General features: G+C 42.4%; 1 pseudogene; it reads right to left on the reverse strand.

Annotated features, from left to right (window-relative positions):
* Positions 1-12,672: 12,672 nt before the first annotated feature.
* LOC118423665 overlaps positions 12,673-15,925 on the reverse strand; it is a 5,271-nt pseudogene continuing 2,018 nt past the window's right edge.

Genomic DNA, 15,925 nt, shown 5'->3' on the forward strand with positions numbered 1-15,925 from the left:
GCTTCCAGGATAACCTGGTAACAATCCCATCGGGAGCTCCCTGGCACCTCTTCGGTGATAGGAGCATTGTCCGCCCGCCCAGGTGTTTACCGTGTTGGTTTCAGTCACTTCGCAACCATGATAGCCTGGTATCCATTCCACCGGGAGCTCCTCAGTACCTCTTCGGTGCTGGGAGCGGTGTCCGCCCGCCCAGGTGACCAGACGTGCGCCGGGAAAGTTAAACGTGTTGGTTTCAGTCACTTCGTTTTCAGGATAGCCTGGTATCCATTCCACCGGGAGCTCCCCCGGTACCTCTACGGTGCAGGTAGCGCTGTCCGCCGCTCAGCTATACAGGCGCGTACCGGGGAAATGCACCGTGTTGGTTTCAATCACTTCGTTTTCAGGATAGCCTGGTAGCCAAACCACCGGGAGCATAGCCTGGTAGCCAAACCACCGGGAGCTCCCCTGTACCAGACTCTACGGTATGGGTAGCGTTGTCCGTCCGCCCAGGTGTAATGGCGTGCACCGGGAATATTTACGGTGTTGCAATTGGTTTCTAGCTCCTAGGTGAGCAATAATCAGAAATGCTGACTGAAAACATATGAGTAGCAAGGCTGTTACTAAAAAGGATCATGTTTTATAGATTCTTTTTTCTTCTGATCATTTGAATGATTAGCTGTTCAGGTAGCTAAATTGGATCAAGATAACATTTTTTGCACAACAGCTGTCATACATGTACATGGTTCACAAATATGAACAAACACCAGGTTTATGTATTGTATGCTGGACATCGGATAAACCTATATTGTCTATATCGGATAAACCTACAATTTGTATATAGCCCCGAAACTTCTACCTTTTCACACAATTTTCACACAAATATTCCCTTGTCTTCAATTAATTATGCATACGGAATTTTTCATACTACGCTACAGCTTCTCGGTAATGTCAAGAATTTTAAAACACTCCCTTTATTCTATCTTCTACCAATGTATAATGTTTGCCATCATATGAATGGCATAAGGTGTCCCTGCTGATATAGTGCTAGTCGGTAAAAAAAATACGTCACAAATAAACACAACAAATTGTCGTTTTTAACACTATTCACAAATGGTTTGGCACCACCAACACTGCCATCTTTACAATGACTAAGACGATGATTCTTTAAGACAACGATTCTTTAAGATGGTGATTAGAATCTGTAATCAATTCCAGGTGTATAATCTATCTTAGTTTTTACTACAGTTCTTTGTACAGAATATTTCTACAAACAACGTTTTCTGAATGGAATTTCTTAAACGTGAAATAGTTTGAAATTGCAAGGGGACCAAAGATGATTTTTCCCTGGTAAATGGACCTCATGTAGACGTGTCTTTTTATCACTATTTTGTTAATTGTCTGAGATAAATATTCTGTACAGGTTTATGCTATGTTATAATTATTAACATGGATTTGCGCAATGTACAGTCAGAACTGCCAAAGAAGACCACCCAGAGGACCGGTAAAATCTTTGTGGTGTTTGTGGACAGGTGGTCGCTATAGACAGGGTTCTTGATGTTTGTGCCAATGGCAAACATTATATCACAGCAGTCACAATGTTAAAGGCAACCTAAGCACTATTACAGCGTTAAATTTCGAAATTTTCTGGATAAGGCAGTCTGTATGAAATAGACATCTACTGCACTGTGTTCTCACACTAACATCATTATTTCATCATTTGAGCGGTTTGAAACGGCACAGAGACAAGCTGCACGAGGATATTTCTTATTATTGGAACCCCAAATAATTAGGCCATGATCAGGAATCCTCATGCGACTTGTTTCTGCGCTGTTTTTAATGGCCTAATCTATGTTGATGGAAGTGCTGCCCCTACGGCCGGTGAGGCTATGGGACCGCAGAGGTGAGGTGAGGTGAGAATCTATGAAATGATGATGAAAATCTGCTAAAATAGTGCATTAAATGTCAATATTATACAGATTGCCTTATCCTGATTATTTTCACTATCAACGATCTAATATTGCAAAGGTTGCCTTTAACATTGGCCATCCTTAGCGTTGGTCACTTGTACAGGTTTGGCTGCAATAGCCGAAACACATATGTTAAGGTAGAAAGAACCACAGTTACTCTATAAACCTCATAGTTTCCAGCAAAGTCTAAAGTACTCGAATTACAAGTTTTAGAGGAAGTTTTTATAATATGATGTTCAAAGTATACTAGTGCTTGCTATGGCCTAGATACTGCCCTAAAAAATCACCTCTGAAAGATTCTTAAACATAAGGAAGATAGCATCCAGGCCATGTTGAATCAAAACAGGGGAATTTTAGTCACAATTTACTTTTTGGAGCGAGAATTTCATGTAGACTGTAAAATAGTCTCCTCCTACTCTCAGCTTCCTAATGTGCAATATGCATATCTGCTTTTGTCTGATCCTAATCCCCTTGTTGTTTACCAAAAAAATTATTTATTGATATGGTTTTGATAACACCATCTCAAAAACTGCAAAGTTTGTATTGAAGTTTAGAACACAGCAAAATTTGTTTTGAATTTTGACATATGATTGACTTTATCAAACAGTTCTATTACTTTCTTCACGCCAGAAACATCTGCTCAATTTGTCGAGTTTCTTAAGCAGAAGTTTGTGTAAAATTGAGAAAAAGCGTTAGTGAAACAAATTTACTTAAAAAAAATGAAAATGAATTATATAAATTATATGAGTATTCATTAATCACACATGTAAGCATGTAGAAAATAAATAATAGGTAAAACACGGAAAGACAAGCCCAAATAAGAAGCGTTGTCGTGAGTTGATAGGAACACAGCCAACTCCTAAGTAGGTTTGGCGGTAAAAATGTATTTTTGATTCTTTTTATTTGTAACAAAAGGATCTTATTTGAAAATTGGAGATATTTTGGTACTTTTTAAATATATAACAGTCATTGTAATTTTTTTTAATTGCTTACATATGATTTGTATGTTTTGTTTCATGTTTTCAGATGATTGAGGTTGCTACAAAGGATATGAATCAATACAATTGTTCACAAGAAGAGTTTGAAGGAATGGTACACACAAACACACACTCACAAATACAGACACACACACACACACACTCACAAGCACACACACACAGACACACACACACACAGACACACACACACACAGACACGAACGCACGCACACACACACACACATACACACATACATACATACACAAACCACACACACTATCCTCCAAGCAGATTTATCGGTAGCATAAGACGGTATGAAAAGGACCAAAGCAGTGCCCAATTGGCCAGTTGGATGCTCCTTTGGCCCTTTACATAACGGTTAAATCTGCTTGATGTCCAGTGAATCAGCTAAAGCTAAGGGAACAACCTGCCGTGTGTGCAAATGCGTGTGTCTACTTGCCAAAACGTGGACAATCTTTTGAGATCTGTAAGTGGTAAGTACCGCCTACGTACGAACTCGCACTGAATCCGACGGATTTTGAAGCACGCAACACGCCGTAGAACTTTACGTGCAGGCAAAACTTTGTGTGCTATCGGGCTGCAGATTCGCCCCCCGTACTTGCCAGTACGGGCGACGCGCCTGGCCTGTACAGCCTGAACGTTTTCAGAAATACGTGTTGGACGTGGCCTCCCAAAAAAACGTACGGACAAATTGCACATTCGGCGGGTTGTGCCCTTAGCTTTTGAGATTAATTTCCATCATGAGTACCCGTCTCACTACTGGGCGAGGTGGCAGGCTCGTAGCTGTTGGCCACAGGGGACTCTGCAGAGTTGCAGACTGCCTCGTTCAGGACATGCTGGTCATATGTGCTGGACAGGGTGTGCTCTTGGTCAGTGGCCAGGGCAGGGGAGTTGTAACAAGGTGCCCCGAGGAAACGCTGAGCGACCTCTCTAGGGTCATGCTGGTCATATGTGCTGGACAGGGCACGATCTTGGTCGGTGGCCAGGGCAGGGGAGTTGTAACAACGTGCCTTGCGGGAACGCTCATCGGCGTTAGCATCCTCAGGCTGGTAAGCAGAGGACTGGGTGGCGCCCGGGTCGGGGAGAACGGATGGGTGCTGGTAGCAGATTTGGTCGGACACGTTAGAATTTCCGGCGGGAGTATTTTCGTATCTACCACGCTGCTGGTAGGCAGAGGACTGGGTAGCGCCAGGGTTGGGAAGAATGGCAGGATGCTGGTAGCACTTTTTGCCAGACTTGTCGCGACCATTTGGGCCATACGCAGCCAAGACGGCGCCTTCCCTGCTCGGTGACTGACGAGGGCGCTCGGTGCTGTACGGGCGGGACGGCACAGGGTGTGTCTGCGAGCCGGCATAGCCTGAGTACGCTGCGCAAAGCTTCGCCTGTCCGTACGGGGCGGTTTCTGACTGAGAAGAACCGACCCTCTGCAAGTCAGGGTGATTCGCAAAACCGCCCTCAGCGTAGGGGCTGATGACTGAATCTGAATCGTTCAAGCTCGCGTGGTCGTCGAAACGCCCCTCTGCGTAAGGACTTATCACTGACTGGTCCAGGTGTCCATCATCTCCAAGAGGCCACCTGGAGCAGCCAGCGATCGGGTTGCCATTGCGGAATGGACCTGCGTCGTTGCCTGGGACTTTACGACTGAGCCTACGCCAGATGTACATGGCACATACCCCACCCCCCATCACGGCAAGGGGAGACAATAGGCCTATGAATGCCCACAAGAAGTACTGCTTCAGATCTATATAGCCATCATCGCTCGCGCTTGTGGACAGTGGTGTGGTTCTGATATCTGTGAGCAGCAGTGTGGTGCTGATGATGGCTGAGAATGGTGTCGTGTTAATGAGTGAGAGCTCTGTGGCTTGGGGTATGCTATGCCAGAATGTGCGCGGTCGTTTGCCATGAAGACGGCAGTGTGGGAGCCAGTTTCAGAAGAGGCGGTACATGTGGTGTTCCCGAAGGCCAAGGGCTCGGCGGTCTCTAGCCAAAATGTGAAGCTGGACTTCCCCATGTAGTTAGAACACAGGCTATATTTTCCTGATCCCCCCAACAGGCCATCAGGTACCTCGCATTTCACCCAGCCCTCGGCCTTCAGGTTGGTCAACACTTTCATGGTTAGATTGCCTGTCGGCAGACTGTCGTGTATAGTCTTGCTTGTGTCGTGCGTTATGTTGACTGAGTGTTGCGTGTCATTGGGGAATGTACAGGTCACTCGGGGCAAGTCCTCCCAGTACACGTCGCCAACGGCTGTGTACGTGTACCTGCGCGAAGCGCAGCGTTCGACATTCAAGATCTGCACCAGTGGTGGCGGGCAGGGCAGTGATGTGAGATTGACTGGCGCGGGAGAATTTGGTTTCAGTGTCGAGCCGGGACAAGTTGTCGCGGAGAGAACTTGTTTTGCCGAGATGAACCGCTGTTTGAACCTGAGGGTGCTCCCTTTGTGTTCGTACAGCCAACCATTCGCACAGGTACAGCGGGGTGGGTTATCCAATACGACACGCGCAAACCTCAGCATCCTGCCTTCCAACGCAATGGTGGCAATGATATTCCCACGCAACACGATACTAGCTGGAAATGCCGTTTCAAACCAACCTCCAGAGAGGAAGGTCAGGCTGTTTCTCGCCAGATTGAGGATGTGCAAACGCGTGTTTGAGTGGAACGCGCCGGTAGCGATGTGGGAGATTGTGTTACCCTCCAGGATCAGGTACCCCAACCGCTCAAGACCGAGGAATATCCCCGCGCCGATCTCTCTCAGTTTGTTCTCAACAGCGAGGACATGTTCTACGGACTTGATCGCCTGCAGGGTCCCGGGTGGTACGTTAGAGATACGATTGGCACTTACGTCAAGCGACCACGGCTGCACTCCCCGGAACGTGTCAGGAGACAGAGTTAGGATCTGGTTGTCCACAAGGATGAGGAAGGACAAGCTGGGCAACCCACCAAAGCAGCCCTCCTGCAGTAGGGCATATATGATACATCTGTACAATAATAATATATGATAAGATTCACTTTATTTGTTTCTACTTTTGTATTGACATCTATTGGATATTAGTTGTATTTATGTTATGATTGTGTCGGTATGATGGCCTTGAAAAATGTCGGATACAGTAGGCACGTCGTGCACGTTTGATGTATAGCCGGTCTAAGCACCCTTCAGTGCAATACATTACTAACGAGCTTCAAATTAAAAGCAATGGCAAAAGAAGTTCAATCTGAGGATGCCCAAACCTATATCACGGTGGTCTAAAACAGCCTCAAAAATCCCCATTGCCATGTGAATAGGCCGCGCCCACTATTATCACGCCTCATGCCAACTCGGACGTACCGGGCAGACCAAGGATCGGTACAAATATTTCTCAACATAACATGCGATCTGACAATCGTACCGCAAATATAAAATATAGAGCTATTTAAGAAATGTGTTGATTCTGAGACTATGCTAAAATCAACAGTTGACATGTTAACGCTACGTCCAACCGCAACAAATGCGTGGCATGCACTGAGGTCACTCTCGGCCGTTGAACTTTGAACTAACAAAACTCAAATCTTTCATTTACGTGTAAAACAGTACCTTACTATATTATCTAACTTTCTAGCCTGGGAAAATACGGCTACGTTCTCATATTTTGGGTGTCTAGATGATTTAAGCTTATTTTACTAATTTTGAGGTACGTTTTCTCCCATATTCCTTTTCGGTAAGAACGTACGCGCCTCCGACCAGATTCAAAATGGCGGCGACTCAGCGAGCTCTCTGTCGTTGTTGTTTTCATCAAATTTCATTTTGTTAAACTCCAGATATAGCCCAAAATATGAAATGTACAGTTTATTCAGCATTTCCTCGTGGAAAAGTTCAAATGTTTGTGGCGTATAATGAGGCTGGCGGTTTAGAACAAACGGGCTTATTAGCGCCCCTTTGTTCAAAAATTCAATCATATTCAAATAAGATGGCCAAGCGGTCATTGTATTCGTCCAGCTTGCCAAACGTGGTAATTAGGCGCGATTTTCAACTTGTGAACGAGTTCGAGATGCTACAACAGCCCTACCTTCCCAGTTTGTTCTTCACTCAAGTTGTGACAAGATGCGGGAGCGCTCGAGAGACGCGGTTTGAGGTTTGTGCCTCACCAGAATATAGGATTGGGTAAGTGCTTATGTTTCATTGTTTTCTACACACGCTAGGTTTATAACTCAGTACTGTTAACTAGGTTAGTTGTTTTGTATATACTCACAATCACGTACTCGTATATAGAAGCCTGGTCTCTCAGACACCATGCATATAGTATGATAGTTTTGATACCGTTCTAAACTGTTTTCTTTTAGAAGTATTGTAACCACACTGAAGCTGATACCATAATATGTCCATATTGTTTGAGAATTATTCTAACCATACTGAAGCTAATACTATTGTCCTCACAAGATTTACTGAGCCAAACTCTTCTGATATTTTACCTGTTTTGTTTTGTTTGAGAATTATTCTAACCATACTCATCAAATTTAAGAAATGCTCACGATTGCAAATGTCTAATGATTTTAGATTCGGATGATGTATTTTGTAAGCATCATGGCCCTTTTCACATTTCCAAAATCTCTGTTTGTATATGCAAAAGTCCATCTAGACCTTGGAATATAAGCAATCTATGTGACTATGAGGCCACGTTGATTTCATTAGAAATATGGATTCGTACATTTTTCATATAGAATTTACAACATGAATAAAAACGTTCATTCAATCATTTATTTATTTTACCAGGGAGAAAACACTCTCAGGCTACTGCCTGCTTTCCACATAAACATACATAAACATACAATATGATTTGGAAATACACTGAAATTAACATAGGAAAAAGGTAGCAGTACTATTTCAGTCCGTAACATGTTTTTTTTGTTGACACAGCGCGGATGTTATCCATATAATCAAATCAACATGGCCTGAATGGTATCATGATAAACTAAACTAAACATGTTCGTAAACCTCACTTTTAGAAGTGTCAGGTTGTTCTCCAACGGCAGCCGTTGTTTGAGACCTTCCATCTCAGCAAACGTGCCGTTCCTCAGAGTCTGGACATTGCTCCGCCAGATGACCAGGGTAGACACCTGTGGCAACTCAGCAAACGCCCCTCCCTCTATCTCCGTTATGTTACAACCCACAAACCACAGCCTGCAATCTCTACCACAGGGGATCTGAGAGAGGACCTCTGCCTTTTCGGTATCAAGCTTACCGATGTCGTTGTCAACGATCATGATGTTGGTTCTGGCTAGTGGTGGAGAAGAGTTCTGAGTGGGACCCCCCTGGGTAGGCCTTGGTTCATTTGAGCAGACCTGACAGGATTGGAACACCTGACTCAAAGTAACGGTTCGAAATGGGCCGTTGTACACGCCTACTTCCTGGGGGTACCTGGTCCACTTGTGCCGGTACGCTCCAATGTCATATCGGTACTCACGACCATCACTACGGCTGTCACCTACACCACACTTCGCCACGGACACTTTACGACAATTTTGCCAGGTACCGGCGTCTATGCGTGGTGACACTAGAAACTGCATAAGCAGCAACAATACGACCTTTGTCATCACCTTCATCGCCATGATTGAACGTTAACCCACGTTTGATATCAATAGGCTGCACCAAAAGGATGTACATTACCATATACCCCTTACCACAATATTTTCAAAAGTGTTACTTTTAGTGGAGTCTGTCCGAGCCCGGACAGCACAGAGTGTAGCTGTGTTCTTTACCGTGGCGCAGCAGCGCTCTAGTCCCACATTTTAAGGCCACAGCAAGTAAATTCTATGCATGGCATCCTCTACATACTCCACATTTAATGAGAAACCATAAACGTTGTAACAAGAATTCAAGGGACAAAAATTATCACAGCCAACAAGTCTTTATTCCTGCATTGAAGAAATGTGGTAGATCAGTACCATTTATCTAGTTGGCAACTACAATCACGGACACGACCTTGGTGCTAATTTTACTATTGAACTAGTTTTATATAGTAAGGTTTTTTTTGCACAACCAGGAGTACTTACTTCCAACGTTTCGATGTCTATCAGACACAATAATTAGGGTAGAATGACTGGAAACTACTTCTTTTAGCGATATACCACACAATTTCTCATTTTTGAAATTTTCTTCTCATGCTCACCATCTCCGGGGAAAGGGGAGGGGAAAGACTTTTTAAAAAATCAGTGGGCTTTAAAGAGCGTCATCCATAAAATTGTCTTGCTACGGCCTTACCACACAGCTTGCCACAGGTGTTGATTAATTAAGTTTTCAGGCTGTTGTGTGGCAACGAAGGCGTCGGGAATAAACAGAGGCATTCTTAGGCAAAAGATATTTACCACATTTGTTCTCTCGAGTATAAGTCTGAATCAGAAAACGCAAAACGTGTTAGGCCAAGTGTATTTGGTAAAGAAAATATGCACTTTTATAGTTGATAACCTGACTAAAGAGGTATTTCCTTTGACAGGCGCTTCCTAAAGTATGAGCAGTGAAGTAAAACGAAGGTTTCTAATTTATCATTCCATCTACCGATCTGGTAGATAACTAGATCTCGGGACAACAACTGTTAAATGCAAGCTGTATATATCTGTAACAATACTTCTCATTCTCCGTTAATATTTCCTTCAGGCGGAAAACTAATCAAATAACTAGAGTTCGGCGACCTCATACCTACATGAATATTTAGGGATTTTGTAAATTTCATGCAATTGACTAACAAATTAACATAATTTACGCATGGTGTTGTTCATCATTGACTAACGTACACATGTCACAATTATAAAGTTCCCATCATTAATCATAAAGCGGTTTTGCAATTTTTACATGGATTATGCAAATGAGTTCCTCATTACCATATTTGGTATCTGCTTATATTCCACCTATCATAATTACCAAGTCTTAAATTTATTGAAGTCCAGTTATTGAAAACAATGGAATTATACAGTTTCCTCATTAATTATGCAAATTAAGTCCTCATTTGCTTAACATGCATATCATTATGAACATCTTTGCCCATGCTACCTGCATGCCTAAAATGATGCCAATCAGTCAATTCTTTATGCAATTATCTTCTTTGGAATGTCTTGACAAAAACGCCCCTGCAGTTCCAAAATTAAATGTTAGGGGGCTGAAACCTGCTCCACTTTGTCATGATACTGCAAGCTATCTACCACCTAAATGTCAAGACCATATCACGTCCGGAACAAGACATACATAGAAAAAGCTGCTATGATAGAATATTCTCATTAATTATGCAAATGTACTCCTATTTTGCATAATTAGTATTTCATTTTGTACAACATTGTCTAAGGTATCTACATACCAAAAATCATGAAAATCCGTTGTTCCCTTCTTGAGTTATCGTCTTCAAAAGTTTTTGACAAAAATGCCCCTGCTATCCCAAAACTAGCCGCTAGGGGGCCCAAACTTATGTCACTTCTTCCTGAGCACAAGAGCTATCTAACGCCTATACATCGTGACCATAGCTTGTTCAGAACACGAGATAGCAAAACCGGAAGTTGCGATGCAGTACCAAGGGAAGCCGCTAGGGGGCCCAAAATCTAATCATATCCAGCTTTCATAACACACTACCAACACACTAAGTATGAAACTAATTCACCTAACCGTTCTTGAGTTATCTTGTTTACACACAGACATACACACACACAGACAAACAAAGGGTAAACTAGAGTTCGGCGACCACATACCTCCATGAAAATTTAGAGCTTTCGTAAGTTTCATGCAATTGACTAACAAATTAACATAATTCATGCATGCTGTTGTTCAGCTTTGACTAACCTACACGTCACAATTATAAAATTCCCATTATTAATGATAAAGTGGTTTTGCAATGTTTACATAAATTATGCAAATAAGTTCCTCATTACCATATTTGGTATCTGCATATATACCACCTATCATAATTAACATGTGTTACATGTATTGAGGTCCAGTTATCGAAAACAATGGAACTATACAATTTCCTCATTAACAATGTAAATTAAGTCCTCATTTGCATAACATGTTTTTTTATTAGAAACATCTTCGCCTAAGCTACCTGCATGCCTAAAATGCAGGCAATCCGTCGTTCCTTTCTGCAGTTATCCTCTTTGGAGTGTCTTGACAAAATCACCCCTGCAATTCCACAACTAAATGTTAGGGGGCTAAACCTAGCCCCACTTGTTTATGGCACTAAAAGTTATCTACCACCAAAATGTCAAGACCATAGCAAGTCTGGAACAAGAGATACATTTAAAAAACTGCTATGATAGAATATTCTCACTAATTATGCAAATACACTTCTATTTTGCATAATTAGTATTTCATCTTGTAAAACATTGTCTAGGGTACCTACATACCAAGAATGATGAAAATCCGTTGTTCCCTTCTTGAGTTATCCTCGTCAGAAGTTTTTGATGAAAATACCCCTGCTTTCCCAAAACTAGCCGCTAGGGGGCCCAAACTTATATCACTCTTTCCTGAGCGCAAGAGCTATCTTACACCTTAAAATCGTGACCATAGAATGTTCAGAACACCGAGATAGCAAAACCGGAAGTTGCGCTGCAGTACCAAGGGAAGCTGCTAGGGGGTCCAAAATCTAATCATTTCCAGCTTTTGTCACACACTACCAACACACCAAGTATGAAACCAATTCACCCAGCCGTTCTTGAGTTATCTTGTTTACACACAGACAGACACACAGACACACAGGTAAATATAACCTCCATGACATTTCATGGAGGTAATAATGCTATATGTACTGTTTGTATATAATAAAAGCTTGCCAGAATAACGCGTACGACACTGAACTATTAAATCTATTGCAGTTGCAGTTGCAGGCGACACTAATGATCCATGAGGATGAAGCGTGTGTGAAATTAGAAAACTACAGCTCTAGTAAGAATTGCCAGGCGACGTTTTCGATGTATGAGCAAAAAGGTGTTATGGCATATGGTCTTGTACTTCTGGTTAAAGATATGCACTCTGCTTGAAGATACAATCAGACCAGTTTCTCTCACACGATAAAGCGACTTGTCTTTGGCCCTGAACGCTATGCAAATAAACAAGAAAACGCAGACAACCACAACACACACACACAAACACACACATATATATATATACACACACACACACATACACACACACACACGCACACGGGGATCCATATGAATTAAATTTCCCGGATGACAGATATTTGCAGTCCTAGGAAAAATTCACACTTTTGATCCACGAAAATTGAACACACACAGTCACACACACGGGTACACAGGTGAACCCAAATACTCTTATCTGGCCTTTAACCTCATTACAACCCTTGTCTTCGCTAGCGAAGAAAAGTCGAGAGAGAGAGAGAGAGAGAGAGGAAAGAAGCAATGTCATTCTGTAAAAGTGTTCACATCTAATTACAATGTATCTTTTATCTTTTTGAGTTTGGTATTACATGGATAAAGCAAGAATTTGATGGATTTTTGCATTAACACGCGAGCAATGATATACTCATTTTTCACCGACTTGTGACTGTGATTCAGATGACAACAAAGCTATAATAATCTTATTTTACATAGCATTTAATACAGATTTATATTACTGTACTTTGCCCTGTATATCAGACCTGCATGACATTTCATCCAACGGCTAAAATTGGGGTGCTAACAGCCTGGCATAGCGTAATGATTATTAACTGTAATATAATCACAATAATCACGATCACAATAGAGACATTTATTCAGCTTCGTAATCTGGTGCAAAGTAAGCAATTGAATACATCTTTCTCACGTGTCGGCCATGATAGATCCATAACGAGGTCAATGAGACAAAAATACAAAACGTATTTCTAAAATCAGCTGCCATTTTTTTTTCCCCAAAACCTCACAAATGTTCATAATATAAGATCAAATAATAAAAACTGTAGATAGTGTTATACGCAGAAAGATGTAGCAATTTAGAGTAGCATTAGACTGATCTCATAGTCCCGTAAGTGATAAAATCATAAGAATGCAAATATTTGACGAACATATGGTCATTCTCTTCCTGGTCGATTTCCTAATTGCCATGCTGATTATGATAGACAGTCTTTTGTTTGCCACATTAACCTCGGTTTTGATGTATCATGGCCGCCGCGTGAGACAGGTGTATTATTCGACATCCTGAGATCGTTGTCATCACGCGTAGAAGGCCCACAGGAACACACCCACACACATAATGATGACGGCATTGATGTTGAGGATGAGACGAGATCGAGGCTTCTCGTCAATGGAGATGCTGATATCTGGTTCTGGGAGAGCTGATTGGTCCTTCTGGCTGATGCCGCACAGCCAATCAAAACATCGTTCGCACAGGGGAAGCGCTTCAACTGTAAGGTGAATGGTCCTTGCATTATAATCTATTTACAGTAAGAGGCAGTAACTTTTGTTCTGAAGCATACCATCTACTGGCATTACAGCTATGACGTTTCATGTAGAAGCAAGTTGTTTTACAGCAAAATTGTCTTCTGGGTTTTAAGGGTTATTTTTCATTCCAAAGCAAGTTTTTGTTTTCTTGGTGCTATCTTGTTAAGGTTTCAAGCCCCGTTCCATGAGTTGTTAGCTGCTTAGTAGAAACGCATAAACACAAACTCTTCTGTCTTGGGCTGTAACGGCCGGAAATGATATTGTATGTGCTGCTATAAGTGAGATTTAACCAGGCTGCAGACGCATTGAGCATGGGATTTGACTATGTTCTACTTCCGCTCCATAGAAGGTATGTTATATTTCGTTATACCTACCTGTTGACGTACCAGCTCTGACTTTCTGGACGTTCACCTCTGGATCAACAATTTCTCCCTCTCCGCCCAGATCCATCATCCCGACTGTTTCCGGTGGTTTGCCCAAGTCATGTCTCTCCTCAAAGTCGTGTCTTGTCGCCCAGGTCAAACGGACAAGCTGTTCAGGGTAAAGTAAAATTAAAAAAGAAAACACAATTTCTTTGAAAATGTGAATAGACAAAAGTATTTTCTTTTTATTACATTTCTTCATACTTCTTGCTAATTGAATGTTATTAGATGGCCTCCTCGATTTCTATCACAAACTTAGTCCTAGGACGAATAAAGGAGCCCATATTTAAATCAGAACACTCCAGCAATCACTCAACTGTGCCGGGGAGTGGTATAGACTTCTTGGCGCGTTTGACCAATTGTTGAATGGTTAAGCTACCTACACTGTGTATATTGGCCATTTAAATTTTGAAGCCAACAATAGGATAGTAAAATAAATGACCCGATTACAAGTATTGATTGGAACAAACTGAACGTGTTATACTAGTATCTCTATTTTCTGAAATACCGACGCAGTTGAACGCCCATATGCTCATCTCTTACTAACGTGTTTGTCGTCGATGGGTGGCGTACAGAGACTGACCACGACCATGACGATGGCGCTGACGGCGAACAGGATCATGGCGAAGTACAGGAAGTGGACCCTCCACAGCACGGCCGGCCGGAACTCAGGCTCCCCGCACCCTGGCGACCCGTAGGCGAAGTCCATCACCAACCGGATCAAACCAACCACCAGGCCAGACATCAAGCCCCAGAATGCGCCCTGGGAATGACAGAAACAACCATTCTCTCGTCACTAGTTGTCGATTTTCGTTAGAATTATGGTAACATGTGGATAGAAACATTATTTTCCAAAACTATGGCTAAATTATCTTGCTCTTAGAGCTTTTTGAAAGCCAACAGATACGGTAACGTTAAAATCTTGCATTGGCTGTATCATGTATGATAGAAGTAGATACTCAATAAGTTAATACACTTTTCACCCTCTGCCTAATAACTGATCCACCAACTTTGATGTGCTGTAGAAAGTTACTGAGCTGGTACTTTTCAAAATCTTAATCAGGAACTGGAGCTACAGACAAATAGCATATCTTTAGACCATTTAGATTTCATAAAAGACTCACTGATATCAAAATATGAATGTGATAAGCATAGCTAGATTTTATACCTTCTAGGCCCTCGGCGCAATACCCTAAAGAAATCATCCTTTATTACGAGTTGTCATTTTTTTTGCGGTAGGATTGATTTTGCTGCAAGATCAGCCCCTGAGGCGTCACCAAAAATAGCTGACCTACCGGCTCCGTCGTCCTCTTCCAGAAGATGCCGAGGATGAAGCATGCGCAGATGGGCGGGGACAGGTAGCCGGTGACCGCCTGGATGTAGTTGAAGAGTTGCCCTCCTTGTGCGGCCTGAACGATCGGGATCCACACGATACTCACCACAATCAGCAGGACCGTAAATATCCTGAACAACACCGAAAACAACTCGCTCATTTTATGCCGTCCAAAGTTTGAACAGTTTGAGCACTATGACATGCTGTAAGAAATAAGTTTTGTAATTATAGTTAGTTTTCAAAAGATTCAGATACATTTGTATACATTTGTGTAAAACAATAAAACTAAGAAAATAGTGAATCGGCCACGTAAGGGTCTGAAAAGCAATGTTACATTTAATTAAAATACATGGTTTCTAGATAGTTTCTAAACGTTTCTCTGTTTCGAAATTTATAAATTAAATCTGCTATTTACCATTGTGCTCTGAACAATAAAACCGAGGGAGAGTGACAGAGAGAGGGACAGTGAGAGAGAGAGAGAGAGAGAGAGAGAGAGAGAGAGAGAGAGAGACAAAGAGAGACAAAGAGAGACAAAGAGAGACAAAGAGTGAGGGATAGAGAGAGAGAGAGAGAGAGAGAGAGAGAGAGGGAGAGAGAGTGTGATAGAGACACACACACAGAGAGAGAGGGTGTTACCTGCCCACGATCATGAGTTCCCTCTCCGTGGACTGCGTGCGGAACTTCCTCCAGATGTCCATGGTGAAGATGGTTGAGGAGGAGTTGAAGATGGAGGTGAGAGAACTCATCAGGGCCGCCAGCATCACCGCTAACATCAGGCCTCGCAAACCTGCAGGGGTGAAGACAACAAATTACTAAATGCATGAGAGAAGCTCAAA

This window comes from Branchiostoma floridae, chromosome 9 (genome assembly GCF_000003815.2).
Source record: "Branchiostoma floridae strain S238N-H82 chromosome 9, Bfl_VNyyK, whole genome shotgun sequence".
Classification (NCBI taxonomy): domain Eukaryota; kingdom Metazoa; phylum Chordata; class Leptocardii; order Amphioxiformes; family Branchiostomatidae; genus Branchiostoma; species Branchiostoma floridae.